At 48.1% G+C, this 15,147-nt stretch overlaps 1 pseudogene; it reads right to left on the bottom strand.

The window, feature by feature from the left end:
* Positions 1 to 5,180: 5,180 nt before the first annotated feature.
* Positions 5,181 to 5,609, bottom strand: LOC116740092 (annotated as a pseudogene).
* Positions 5,610 to 15,147: the final 9,538 nt, after the last annotated feature.

A 15,147-nucleotide genomic window follows, 5' to 3' on the forward strand; every position in this document is an offset into this window, starting at 1 on the left:
CCTTTTCAACTTTTTCTCTTAAGGCATTATCTTAAGGTTGGGTTAATTTGCTCTTGTGTTTCTTCTACCTTAGCCTTCATTTCTAAAATGATTTCTTTCCCTTGTATTTCTAATTCTTTCCTGAATTCTGTTTTCTAATTAAGGTTCTCTAGTTGTAGTTTACGTTGTTCTTTCACATCTTGCATACTTAAAAAATGTCTTTAAGGTCATTTTGAAATAGAAGACTATGGTTTTGATCTGTCCTGAAGAAATGTCTTGCTGGCATGCTTTATCCTATTTCTAGGGATGCTTTTTGGCTCCTGAATCTCCTGTTGCTTAAATTAACTATGTATGGGATTTGACCTCCAGACTTCTCTGTTGCTCATTTTTTTTTTTTTTTTTTTTTTTGCGGTACGCGGGCCTCTCACTGCTGTGGCCTCTCCCCTTGCGGAGCACAGGCTCCAGACACGCAGGCTCAGCGGCCATGGCTCACGGGCCCAGCCCCTCCGCGGCATGTGGGATCTTCCCGGACCGGGGCACGAACCCGTGTCCCCTGCATCGGCAGGCGGACTCTCAACCACTGCGTCACCAGGGAAGCCCTCTGTTGCTCATTTTTATGTGACATTAGTTTTCCGGAACTTGAAGGTGATGTTTGGGATGCATTCCTAACCTCAAGAGCTCCCCCTCCTCTTGTCTGCATGTGGTGCACACAGACTTGGTGACCTGCTTTCTGAGTTCTCCGGGCTCCGTCTCCTCCCGCCAGTTTCCGTCTCCTCCCGCCAGTTTGATCTGGATCTTCTTCCTTCCTCTCCATTGTCTTAATCAGTCCTCCTCCGTTTTGATCCCACTGCAAAGCATTTCCTCTGCAGTGTGGGACCTTGTCCTGGAAGGGAACCAAACATCTTTGAGAGTTCGTAGCCCTTCCTGAGGGTTCTTGCCCTCGCTTACTATGGGAGTGGGCAAAACCCCTCCCAGATTCAGTCACTCTTCTTGAATTGTCCCTCCATGCTTTCCACTGAATACCTGCTGCCTATTTGGGGGTTGTCTTCCTGTCATGTCCCTCAGACACCCCCTTGCTTCCCTCTGCTGGCAACAGATGGGATGCCAAAGGCTGGAGGCTGAGCTAGGAGCAGCTTGGGGTGAGGGTGGGGGAAACCCCAGGGCATCTGATAACATGCAGGTGGCTACTGGGGGTTGAGCTCCTCCACTCATATTATTTTGGTGTTCATGGGGATACCTTTGCCACCTAACTGTGAAGCAAATGTTGTCCGTGGGTTTTGCTTTTGCTAATTTGCCCTGCTTATTTTTGTTGGAATTTGGAGAGATTGGCGTTGCTACTATCTCCCCAGCAAGTCACCATTAAAAAAAAATTCTTTTTATTGGAGTATACTTGTTTTACAATGTTGTGTTAGTTTCTGCTGTACAGCAAAATGAATAGTTATATGTATATGTATATCCCCTCTATTTTAGATTTCCTTCCCATTTAGGTCACCAGAGAGCACTGAGTAGAGTTCCCTGTGCTATACAGTAGGATCTCATTAATTCTCTATTGAGATACATAGTAGTGTATATATGTCAATCCCAATCTCCCAATTCATCCCACCCCCCCACAAGTCACTATTTTTAATACCAGGTCCCCTATAGGGCCACAGGAAAGATGAGATGAAATAATACATGTGTATAAAAGTATGTAACATGCCTGACCATCTTAAGTGTCCTGTGACGTAGCTGCTCCTCCTTTCTGCTGCCCTGAAGCCAAGACTGACCCTCTGGTTTAACTCACACAGGCTTGAATTCTGGTCTCTGAATCTGCCTCAAAGGATGGGGCAGGAGGGAGCACAGGTCCTCAAACTGGCTGCCCTGAAGATGCGTGAATCCCTGGATTTTGTGCCCTTGACTTGACCTGCTGGGCACTTCCTCTTAGCACCGGTTTTGGAGAAGAGAAGGGGAAGACCTCTTCCACACTTGCCATCTTTGCACCCCCAGAAAAGGGGTGGTCCAGGGGGTGAGAAGCCTGCTGTGAGCCTGGTACGCCATCTGCTGGCCATTTGTTTAATTGCAGAGAGGAGCAGCATTAAGTCCAGAGACGGGAATATCAGGTGCACTTCCCTACTCCAGCCAATCAGGTGGGTTAATCCTTTCTCCCTCTGGTGGAAAATGATTCACAGTTGACCCTTGAACAACACAGGTTTGAACTGCGCGGGTCCACTTACACGCAGATTTTTTCCACTAAATAACATACTACTTGACTTGAGGTTGGTTGAATCCCCAGATGTGGAACTGCGGATACTGAGGGTCAATTATTACAAAGTTACTGGAGGATTTTCAACTCTGTTGGACCCACCTTGTTCAAGGATCAACTGTATTTATGTTAAAACAATGACAATAAAGGGAAATAAAGAGAACGTTTCCCCACATTCTTCCACTGTCTAGACAAGAACTTTTTTTAAAAAAAATATAAATAAAAGTCTGTATTTACTCTTAAGGGGGCTGGGCTGGTGTGTCCTGCCTTTCTGCCTCCTAAAAAGTGGACCAGAGACCCTGGGTATTTGCATTGGCAACAAGGGGAGAAAGAACTCAGATTCTATAGCCCCAAAGACTTGGGTTTGAACCCATTTCATTAGTCACACGCTGGGAGGGGGAGGGCAATTCGTCTCTGATTTTGAATCTGTATGTGCTAGGCTGGATAATACCTAACCCCACCAAAAAAAAAAAATAAAAGATATTCATGCTCTAATCCCTGGAATCTGTGAATATGTTACCTCACATTGAATAAAGGACTTGGCAGACGTGATTATGGTTACAGACCTTGAGATGGGGAGATTATTCTGGATTATCCGGGTGGCCCCAATCTAATCACAGGAGTCCTTAAAGGCAGAGAACCCTTCCTGGCTTCAGTCAGAGTGATGGGACATTGTCCACTTTGAAGAAGGAGCAAGTGGGCCATGAACCAAGGAATGCAGGCAGCTTCTAGAAGCTGGAAAAGGCAAGGAAATGGATTCTCCCCAGGGCCTCCAGAAGGAATGCAGCCCTGCATACATCTTGAGTTTATCCCATGGGACTTGTGTTGGACTTCTGGTCTCCAGAACCATAAGACCATAAAACTGTGTTGTTTTAGCCACTAAGTTCATAGTAATTTGTTACTACAGTGATAGGAAAGAAATACACTGTGATGTGGGATAATGATAGTATCTACTCTGTGTGTTGATGGGGAGAATGAAATGAGATATCTGTGGGACATGCCTTAACAATTGTAAAACAATTGACAGGTGTTTCGCATTCTCTCTGGGACGATATCCATTTTTTCTTTTACTTAGTCCAGTCTTTTTCTGAGCACCTACTATGTGCCAGGCCCTGTGCTCAGTGCAGTGATTACCGGGGTCAACTTGGCCCCTTCTTTTATGGGACTTACAGATTAAGAGGGTAGTGGGACATTCAAAGGTCACACAAACACACATGTCATGCAATTACAATTGCCATGTGTGGAATGAACAGATTGTCCTGGAAGCTGTGAGTGTGGAGCTGGAAACCTGCCAGACCTCAGGCTTCGGGCCTCAGGCTTCAGACCTCAGGCTTTGGGCAGGGGCTCCAGGGTCATGGCTTGTCCTTGCTCACCTTTCCATATAGGCTGCTCTGCCTTGACCAGGGATCAGGGTACTAAGGGTTAGTATCCAGGCTAGAGACAGCATCTTGGGGGCCATCAGATGGACCTGTGCTGGTCCAGAGATCTGGGGCCTCGCATGGGGCCCCCCTTTGCTGAGGCATATCATATAAGGGGCTGAGGCCAGTGAGCTCAGCACTGCCTGGAATGGTGGGCAGAGAAGGCCGGGCTTGGCCTGTGGCCACAGACCACTCACCCTTGGTTTGGGGTCTTATGGCTATAGGTGAAGGAAGGGACAGAAGCTGGGAGAGGGACCAGGGCTACTTTATTGGGTTCTGGAAGCCCTCTCTCTGCTGCACATTGGCCCGAGCCTCCTCACATTCCCTCCTGGGTTTTTCAGGGCTGTCTAGTAGTCCCACTCTATGCCTCCAGTGTGATGCAATGGAACACAGATTCTCAGGGGCACAGGATTCCTTGTGCCTCACTTGACTCTAGTATCTTAGCCAGCTGGAGGGGTTTCCGATGGGGGCAGGGGGACTCAGAGTGAGTCACACAGCTGAGACAAGCAGAGGAACCACAAGACAGGGTCTGGATGCAGATCTGAGGGTCCCAGTGGACCCCCAAGCCACTGAGAGGCGAGGGCCAGAGCAGGAGCTGTGCTGCCACCTGGTGGCAGAGTTTGGAACTGCTGCTGGATCAGATACCCTGTCTCCTGGGATGTGACTTTCTGTGCAGCCCTGATCCGCTCAGTTTATGTCCTGACAGAGTGGACCATGGGGAGTGCCCGGTGAGTGAATCTGGTAGAGAAGGTGGTGAGGCCTGGCTTTAGAGTCCCTTTCACCCTTCCCTAGCTATAATTCTGAGAACCAGAGGCAATTCCTGAAAAGGGGTTGATGAGAATTGGGTAGCCACCCCTTGCCCCACATCCCACATTCACACACACACACACACACACACACACACACACACACAGACCACCATGGGCCTCAAGGTTTGTGTCAGACCTGATGCTCTAGAAACCTCTCATGTGGAGTTTGCACATACACCTGGAGCCAGGTGAAGGGGCCCTAACACATGAAGGGGGTCAACAAGAAGTACGGTGCTGGTTAATTCAGGTTTTCCCATGAAGCTCGTCACAGACTGGGCAGCATGCACACTGGGCCAACGTGCAAAAGCTTGAATAGAAACGTGAGCCCCACCTCCAAGGAGCCATCTACCTCAGGTAATGTACATCTCCAGGTGACCTGGTGTAACTACAGGGGTGTCACCTGCCTGAGACCCGCCAGCCTGAAGGCCACAGAGCACTCAGCTGAAACCTTGAAATCAGGCTTGCAAAAATAGTCCTGTTTGTGAAATGAGTGATTTAAAAAAAACCCACATCATTGAAAACCTTTTAAGTATGTCTTCTAAGAAGCTGTCCATATGGGAAAAATTTTACAAAAAAAGGGAAGAAAGAACAAAGTCTTCAGAAATTTGGGAAACATTTTGGCAGATGTTTCAGAACCTTAAAGTGGCTTCAGCCAGGGTAAGTGAACTCGTAAATGCATTTGTTTTTGTATATGTTTTAAATTTTATTTTTCAATTATTTATTTTTTTCAGAGTCCTCTGAGGCATTTTATTTGCATGTACGTATAACATCCCTAGAAAAAGAATCCAAGGATTTTCCCTCCTGTGTGTTTTCATCTTGCTTCTTCATGGTTCATGATGTCAGCTGAGGTTGTCAGTACAATGAAACCCAACTGGTGGGATGGGAGCAGGTTTTACTGCCATTTTTCTAGATCTTTGAGTCGCACATCAAATCTGGGGCTGATTGCTCCACACTTATTTAGCCTGCCTGTGAGGTTCACAACGATTTTGCCAGCCCTGTGAACATTGATGATTTCAAATTCACCATCACAGAAACCTGACGATGACTTTGGAGGATGGCTTAATAAGAACCTGGTGTTTGCCTCTCTTTTTGGCATTGTTGACATTCTTGAGAGCATCAGCCGGGACATTCATGTACACCATTATGGCAGCACGGAAAGATGGTGGGAAGATACATTTTTTATTAATAGAAATGTATTTTCTCCTCACCCCCACCAAAATGATGTTGAAAAGTATTTAAAAGAGCACAGGCCCCTACTTCAGAGGAACTCTAACATACGTGCACTTTGAGATGTATCCGCTTGGAGAATGTTGGCTGTAGCACTGTTTTTAGGCATGAAAATTTGTAAACAACCCAAATGCCATCAGCAGGACCATGGATAGATAAATCATAGTGCATATGGCAGGTGTCCATGGCATGATGACCTCCTTAGTTAAAGTGAATGGTTCTATGTGTTGACATGCAAAGACCTGAAGAAAAATGTGGAGTAAGAAAGCAAGCTGCAAGTTTGCAGCCACATAGACGGACCTAGAGATTGTCACACGGAGTGAAGTAAGTCAGACAGAGAAGGACAAATATCGTGTGATATCGCTTTATGTGGAATCTAAAAAAGTGGTACAAATGAACTTATTTACAAAACAGAAATAGACTTACAGATGTAGAAAACAATCTAATGGTTACCCGGGGGAAAGTGGGGGAGGGATAAAGGGGAGATTGGGATCGACGTATACACACTACTATATATTAAATAGATAACTAATAAGGACCTGTTGTGTAGCACAGGGAACTCTACGCAATACTCTGTAATGGCCTAAATGGGAAAAAAAATCTAAAAAAGATAAAAAAGAAAAAAAGAATGGATATATGTATATGCATAACGGATTCACCTTGCTGTACACCTGAAACTAACACAACATTGTAAATCAACTCTACTCCAATAAAAATTAAAGATAAAAATCAAAAAGAAAACAAGTTGCAAAGGCAAATATTCCATGTGTTATTTCTGGGTTTATGTATGTGCAACAGCAAAAAAATGCAAACATGGATGGACGGGCCACACTGATTTCATTTGCTAATGAACAAATGCATGCCTCTTTGCCTAGGTAAGGCCTGCTCATCTTCCAGATCTCAGCTCAATGCATCACTTTTTCAGGGAAGACTCCCCTGACCCCCCAGGCCAGGTAGACACCCTGAAGTCCAGTCTCAGAACCCATACCTTTCCTTCAGGTCTTTTTACACTGTTGTATATTTATTTGTGTGATTATTTGATTAATGTCCGTCTTCCCCACAGGCTTGATTCAGTCAGGGACCCTGGCTACTTTCTTCATCCCAGGCACCTAATGCACAGTGGACACCTAATAAATGAATCTGTGATTTCTGCGCCCCGACGAGGCTGTAAGCTCTGTGAGGCCAGGGGAGGTGTCTATTTTCTTTCTCACTGAATCCCCTGAGGCTTAGAGATTATGAGGGAAGGCTTTGGTGTCAGAATGTCTGAGCTCCAATCCTGGCTCTGCCACTTGCTGGCTGTGTGACCTCGGGCAACTAACTTTGAGTCTCTGAGCCTCAGCAGCCTCATCTGTAAAAAGGATAGCGACACCTGCCTTAGAGTTGTTGGAATTCAATGATATAATGTATGAAAATAACTCATCAGTAGTGCTCGGTATTAGGACCTTGTTAACTGTCTAAATGCCCCCATTGTGAGAAGAACCTGGGCGGGGCAAGGGGTGGGGGTTGGAGGGTGCTCTGTTCCGTCCTCCCAGGGCCAACTGGCCCATCTCCTACACTACCACCAGGTGGCGATGTGATCATTCACACCGGTGATGCTCACCCCATCAGCTTACCCAAAGCTTTGAAGCGGGTTTCCAGCTTCCTTGCAGCCCTTATCCTGTCTGTAGGGCTCCATGTGGCCGTTCGGCCTCTTTTCTAACCTCTCAGTGATGGGGAGCTTACTGTCACCAGGCTGGAAACCCCGGCAGGGCTGGTCTGAGAGCACCTATGCTCTGGATGGAGGCAGCGGGACCCCAGGAGACCAGGGGAGCTCAGGGAGAAACTAGTGGGCAGACGAGGGTGGATGGGACTAGGGTGAGGCAAGCCAGGAGCCCAGGGTGCAAAATTTAAGGATGTGCTCACTCTTGGGCTTGTGCAGTGTGGAATGTGACCGCCCCTGGTGGCCTCATAAGAATACCCTGGGGCTGGCCTGTGAGCCAGTCCAAAGCTTTCGTGCTGCCTGCCCTCCACTCATCCACGGTAGAATAGAGCTCTCAGCAGGCGCCAGGCTGTGGAGTAACTTCCTTGTTTCTCTGAAGAACCCTGGCTGGTAAGAACTGTTATTACAGTCATTTTTTCAGATAAGAAAATGGACACAGAGACAAGTTAAGAAGCTTGTACTTAAAAAGTGGCCAAGCTGGGATCTGAACCCAGGCCATTTGACTCTTGGGTGCCCCCTCTTGGCCATCACCATCCACTGCTGTGCTAATCTGTCATCCTTCCCTCTCGCTACCAATCCCCTCTTCTGTCCAATATTTCTTTATGGACCAGTCGCTCTGTTCCAAGCACTGTGCAAGCGGGTCCCAGTGCGGGGCAAGGCTGGGCCCTGCGAGTCAGGTGGAGTCCTGGCTCTGCCATGTCCTATCCGGTGACCTTGGATGAGTCATTTAGCTTTGCTGTGCCTCAGGGTCTTCATTCTGAAATGGTAGGAGAGTCCAGGCCTGGTGGGTTTGTGGGAAGGATGAGGTGACTCAGGTCTGCGGGAGCTGCAGCCTGGCCTGTGGAGGGGCTTGGGAAGTGTCAGCTGTAATCACCACTGATGTCATCACCAGTCTCCTGGTTGCCAAGTGGCAGGGTGGAAGGAGAAGGGAGTCAGAACCCACTGCTCCTGGCTTTGAATCTTGACTTTGGCACTGTGACTGTCCCAGACACGGCATTTTGCACAGGCTGCTTTGTCCTTCTGAGTTTCTCCCTCTGTAAAACGGGAATGACTAATTCCAACCTTGTGGTGTCCTTGTGGCTGTCAGATGAAGCAAGAAGGTTGAGTGCTTGGCACATAATAGGGGCCTTTGTACAACCTTCCATTTCCTGTCCTCAAGAGGAATCAGGCGGCCACATCAACCCGGGGCTCAGCACTTCTGGAGTTTTGGCGTCTCCCCTTCTCCCAGGCAAAGGCCAGACCTGGTAGGCTTCAGGATTCTGTTTTCTTCTTTTGCTTCTTTTCTTTGTTCCTATTTGAATCCTGTTCCTTGAGAGGGGGGTGCGTTTCACAGCCGCCCGTGCGTGGGACTCCACTTTGGATGCCCTGGTGCCCAGTTGAGGGCCATGGCTTGGACTCTTGTCACCCACGCAGGTGGAGGGTCAGTGGGGTGTGGGCCCCTGGCCTCCTCTCTGCACCTGAGGCCTTCCGAGAAACCACAGGGCAGGTGGGGGGCTGAGGGCAGGGATGCCCTGTCTGGTCCAGCCTCCTCCAGGGTCTAGGGGTGGGTGTCCTGGTCGCCCCCCCTCCCCTCCCACGCTATTCCCGATGGCTCTGCTGCTCCAGCCAGGAGATGAGGAAAGGGATGCTGGGGCTGCGAGGGGGACGTGTATGGTGCCCAGGGACCAGAGTGAGCACAGCTGGACGGTGAGAAAAGGCACTTCCAGGGGTCCGGTCTGGCAGGGGGCATCCCCCTCCCCTTCCACTAACTCCCCCGGGGTCCTGGTGCTAGGAGTCTCATCCTAGGCTCTCCCAAGACTTATTCCCCAAGCTGGGTGCTTCCACTCGTGTTATCACTGACCCTGTAGTCACAACCGCCCCTCCATTTCGGAGATGGCGAAACTCAGCCTCAAGTCCTCGAAAATGAGGCCGAGGTGTGACGGACCCAAGGTCCCGCGGCAAGGAGGTGTCAGAGTCCGGGGATACTGACGCCCAGCTCTGCCTGACCCTCCCCCGCCCCTCCCCCCTCCGTGCCCCTCCCCCTCCCCCCCACGTTCCTCCAGCACTTAATTTTTTTTTTTTTTTTCTTTTTTTTTTTTTTAAACATCTTTATTGGGGTATAATTGCTTTACAATGGTGTGTTAGTTTCTGCTTTATAACAAAGTGAATCAGCTATACATATACATATGTTCCCATATGTCTTCCCTCTTGCGTCTCCCTCCCTCCCACTCTCCCCATCCCACCCTTCCAGACTGTCACAAAGCACCGAGCTAATATCCCTGTGCCTTGCGGCTGCTTCCCCCCAGCTATCTACCTTACTACGTTTGTTAGTGTGTATATGTCCATGACTCTCTCTCGCCCTGTCAAAACTCACCCCTCCCCCTCCCCATACCCTCAAGTCCGTTCTCCAGTAGGTCTGCGTCTTTATTCCTATCTTACCCCTAGGTTCTTCATGACATTTTTTTCCCTTAAATTCCATATATATGTGTTAGCATACGGTATTTGTCTTTTTCTTTCTGACTTACTTCACTCTGTATGACAGACTCTAGGTCTATCCATCTCATTACAAATAGCTCAATTTCATTTCTTTTTAAGGCTGAGTAATATTCCATTGTGTATATGTGCCACATCTTCTTTATCCACTCATCCGATGATGGGCGCTTAGGTTGTTTCCATGTCCTGGCTATTGTAAATAGAGCTGCAATGAACATTTTGGTACATGACTCTTTTTGAATTTTGGTTTTCTCAGGGTATATGCCAAGTAGTGGGATTGCTGGGTCATATGGTAATTCTATTTGTAGTTTTTTAAGGAACCTCCATACTGTTCTCCACAGTGGCTGAACCAATTCACATTCCCACCAGCAGTGCAAGAGTGTCCCCTTTTCTCCACACCCTCTCCAGCATTTATTGTTTCTAGATTTTTTGATGATGGCCATTCTGACTGGTGTGAGATGATATCTCATTGTAGTTTTGATTTGCATTTCTCTAATGATTAATGATGTTGAGCATTCTTTCATGTGTTTGTTGGCATTCTGTATATCTTCTTTGGAGAAATGTCTATTTAGGTCTTCTGCCCATTTTTGGATGGGGTTGTTTGTTTTTTTGTTATTGAGCTGCATGAGCTGCTTGTAAATTTTGGAGATTAATCCTTTGTCAGTTGCTTCATTTGCAAATGTTTTCTCCCATTCTGAGGGTTGTCTTTTGGTCTTGGTTATGGTTTCCTTTGCTGTGCAAAAGCTTTGAAGTTTCATTAGGTCCCATTTGTTTATTTTTGTTTTTATTTCCATTACTCTAGGAGGTGGGTCAGAAAGGATCTTGCTGTGATTTATGTCATAGAGTGTTCTTCCTATGTTTTCTTCTAAGAGTTTGATAGTTTCTGGCCTTACATTTAGGTCTTTAATCCATTTTGAGCTTATTTTTGTGTATGGTGTTAGGGAGTGATCTAATCTCATACTTTTACATGTACCTGTCCAGTTTTCCCAGCACCATTTATTGAAGAGGCTGTCCTTTCTCCACTGTACATTCCTGCCTCCTTTATCAAAGATAAGGTGTCCATATGTGCGTGGGTTTATCTCTGGGCGTTCTATCCTGTTCCACTGATCTATCTTTCTGTTTTTGTGCCAGTACCATACTGTCTTGATTACTGTTGCTTTGTAATATAGTCTAAAGTCAGGGAGCCTTATTCCTCCAGCTCCTTTTTTCGTTCTCAAGATTGCTTTGGCTATTCGGGGTCTTTTGTGTTTCCATACAAATTGCGAAATTTTTTGTTCTAGTTCTGTGAAAAATGCCAGTGGTAGTTTGATAGGGATTGCATTGAATCTGTAGATTGCTTTGGGTAGTAGAGTCATTTTCACAATGTTGATTCTTCCCATCCAAGAACATGGTATATCTCTCCATCTATTTGTATCATCTTTAATTTCTTTCATCAGTGTCTTATAATTTTCTGCATACAGGTCTTTCGTATCCTTAGGTAGGTTTATTCCTAGATATTTTATTCTTTTTGTTGCAATGGTAAATGGGAGTGTTTTCTTGATTTCACTTTCAGATTTTTCATCATTAGTATATAGGAATGCCAGAGATTTCTGTGCATTAATTTTGTATCCTGCTACTTTACCAAATTCATTGATTAGCTCTAGTAGTTTTCTGGTAGCATCTTTAGGATTCTCTATGTATAGTATCATGTCATCTGCACACAGTGACAGCTTTACTTCTTCTTTTCCGATTTGGATTCCTTTTATTTCCTTTTCTTCTCTGATTGCTGTGGCTAAAACTTCCAAAACTATGTTGAATAAGAGTGGTGAGAGTGGGCAACCTTGTCTTGTTCCTGATCTTAGTGGAAATGCTTTCAGTTTTTCACCATTGAGGATGATGTTTGCTGTGGGCTTGTCATATATGGCTTTTATTATGTTTAGGAAAGTTCCCTCTATGCCTACTTTCTGGAGGGTTTTTATCATAAATGGGTGTTGAATTTTGTCGAAAGCTTTCTCTGCATCTATTGAGATGATCATATGGTTTTTCTCCTTCAATTTGTTAATATGGTTTATCACATTGATAGATTTGCGTATATTGAAGAATCCTTGCATTCCTGGAATAAACCCCACTTGATCATGGTGTATGATCCTTTTATGCAGCACTTAATTTTAATAGCCCTTTGATTGCGAACCTCTTCTTGAGGAGAGACTAATCATTATTAATGAATTTGGGCTGCTCCAGCATAAATGAGCCAGTGTGGCTGGCTGGTGGGTAGCTGGACCAGCAGAGAGTTGGCTGTGGGCACCCCCCTTTGGGCCACGGAGAGCTCAGTTTAACCAGACACTTGGCTGGAAGGGGTGCCAGAGTCTTCACGTCCATCCAGCCAGCCACCCGTGGCCCTCACCCTGGGGAAGACCAGGGGGTCCCAGCCTGACAGCAGAGCCCCTGGAACCCCTGGGCTCCCCATCATCCAGCACCCCCTCCTCGGCCTGGGCAGGTGGGGACCAGGGTAGCTGCAGAGGCATCCCATCTCTCACCTGACACACTAGGCTGTTGTCTTGGCAGCAGCTGACCTTGGGAAGGCTCACAGGGCCGGTTTTATTGTAGGTTTCTTTTCCAAAATTGAAAGGAGAGAAATAATCCCAGTGCGGAAACAAAATAAAAAACAACAAAAAAGAACTGGAAATCTCTCTTAGGATCTTTCAGTCCTGAACATTGTCCTGGCTGTGCCGACTTCCTGGTTGCCTTTGGGCACTAGCCCCCTGGGGCAGACAGAGCTGGGCTTGTCCCCACCCTTCTCCTGGGACCTTAAACTAGCTCTGAACCTCTCCGAGCCTCAGGGTCCTCTATCATGGAACAGGGGTTACGTTATACACCCGGGTTTGGGAGGGGATGGAGTGAGATGGGGGGAGGTGGATGCATTTTGCAAATAAGGACTTGTGATGATAATTTTCTCATAGGCAGAAGACAGACACACTCACACGCCCCTAAATCACTAACGGGTCCTCCTCTGAAGGTGCTCCTTGTTTCTGGAGACGGTGTGATTACTCAGTGGGTTCTGTGTAATTATTTAATCAAGCCTCCACCAAGTCCTCAGCGTGGAGCTGGGCGGCTGACCAGACCCTGTCCTCCCCTCGCCCCCAGGAGGCTAATCCGCTCGAGCTGCTGGGAGGGGGAGCGAGGCCCCAAGCGCTGTTTTCTCCGTGTCACAGCTGGGCTGCAGTGCAGAGGACTGGCCCGAGGGAGGGGAGAGGTCACCTTGGGGCTCACCCGGGTTGAGCACAGGGCAGGAGTTCCTGTGGGTGCAGCCCCCTTTATTTTGCTTTGAGGACCAGAGAGGAAAAGACAGCACAGAGGTCCCACAGCACCTTGGCCCAGAACCAGCTTTTAGGGTTCTCTCCCCCTCCCTCCCTCCCTCCTCTCCCTTCTTCCTTCTCTCCCTCCCTCCCTCCCTTCCTTCCTTCCTTCTTCCCCTTCTCTCCCCTCCCCTCTCCTTGCTTCTTTTTCTTTTCTCTCCCCTCTCTTTCCTCTCTGTTAGACAATTAAGGGAGAAACACATACACCCTCCCTGGCAAACAGGCAGCTAATACAAGGAGGTGACAGCCTCCTGTGACCCTCCTCTTTTCCCCATCCACACTCCCACTCCCTCCCCAGAGGTGACCCCAGCTGCCTGTCCAGAGCCTTGCCCTCTGGACTTTCTCTGTGCTCTCACAACCTTACCCAAGTCCCTACAGATAGACTGGTTTGGGTGTTTGCTTTTGCTCGCGTGTAAACATCCCTGATGACGTCTAGACCAGTGGTTCTCCCTGGGGGGTGACTTTACCCCCTGGAGACACTTGGCAATGTCTGGAGATGTATTTGATCATCACAGCTCGTGGGGTTGGTGCTACTGGCATCCAGTGGGTAGAGGTCAGGATGCTGCTAAACATCCTTCAGTGCAGAAGGCAACCCCCACAAGAAAGAATTATCGGGTCTAAAACGTCCATAGTGGGCTTCCCTGGTGGCGCAGTGGTTGAAAGTCTGCCTGCTGATGCAGGGGACACGGGTTCGTGCCCCGGTCCGGGAAGATCCCACATGCCGCGGAGCGGCTGGGCCCGTGAGCCATGGCCGCTGAGCCTGCGCGTCCGGAGCCTGTGCTCCGCAACGGGAGTGGCCACAACAGTGAGAGGCCCGCGTACCGCAAAATAAATAAATAAAATAAAATAAAATAAAATGTCCATAGTGCTGAGGTCAAGAAACCCATGCTCCTCAACGTGTTCTTTTCTAAAAGCAGTATTTCTTGGAAATCTTGACAGGTGAGTAAATTTCTCTTCCTCCTTCCTGTACTTCAGCGTAGGTTGCGTGCGTCGCCATCCACTTACCTAGTTCTCCTTTGATAGATTTCAGACAGCTTCCGATCTTTCTGGGCGTTAATGGAAATGATGCTTTGGTGGACACCCTTGTTCCTACAGCTTTTGCAAGAGTCCAGTGTTTCCCTCCTTTGGATGCCTGGGACCTGGATGGTTGCACACATTTACTTTCAATTTCAGTAGATACTGTACCGTGCTCTCCCACAAAGGTGGTGCCAGCTTACCTTCTGACTTTTCCTGCTACAAACCCAAGGCTCCAGGGAAGATGATTAGAAGAAAGGGGGCCCAACCATGATGACCCCAAGACAGCCCCTTCCCCACCCCTGTGGCACGCTGGTGAAGGAAAGACTCATCCACTCCCACCACCTTGTGTGGCCCTCGGGAGAAGGACAAGGACAGGGTAGGGACCCCCATTTTACAGATAAGGCTCAGGGAGTTTGAGGGTCTTTGCCCACCAGCTCTGAGAAGTCATATCCCCCCGGAGGTCCCCGTTGGAAGCCCATAGGATCCAGAGGGGTCCAGGAGTCAGAGAACAGGTGGGCAGAGCGAGGCTGTCCGTGGCTATGGACCCTGGGAGTGCTGACAGTTCCAGTCTGCTGAACACTGTACCAGATCTCTCTTGGCCTCGCAGCCCGGGTTGCTAGATTTTACAGGACATCCATGCAATATTTTGGACATTCTTGCACTAAAAAGTGATTCATGGGCTTCCCTGGTGGCGCAGTGGTTGAGAGTCCGCCTGCCGATGCAGGGGGCGTGGGTTCGTGCCCCGGTCCGGGAGGATCCCACATGCCGCGGAGCGGCTGGACCCGTGAGCCATGGCCGCTGAGCCTGCACGTCCGGAGCCTGTGCTCCGCAACGGGAGAGGCCACAGCAGTGAGACGCCCGCGTACCGCAAAAAAAAAAAAAAAAAAAGTGATTCATTGTTTAGCTGTGATTCAGACTTAACTGGGTGTCCCATGTTTTACCTGCAGCC

Source organism: Phocoena sinus, chromosome 15, assembly GCF_008692025.1.
Source record: "Phocoena sinus isolate mPhoSin1 chromosome 15, mPhoSin1.pri, whole genome shotgun sequence".
Lineage (NCBI taxonomy): Eukaryota > Metazoa > Chordata > Mammalia > Artiodactyla > Phocoenidae > Phocoena > Phocoena sinus.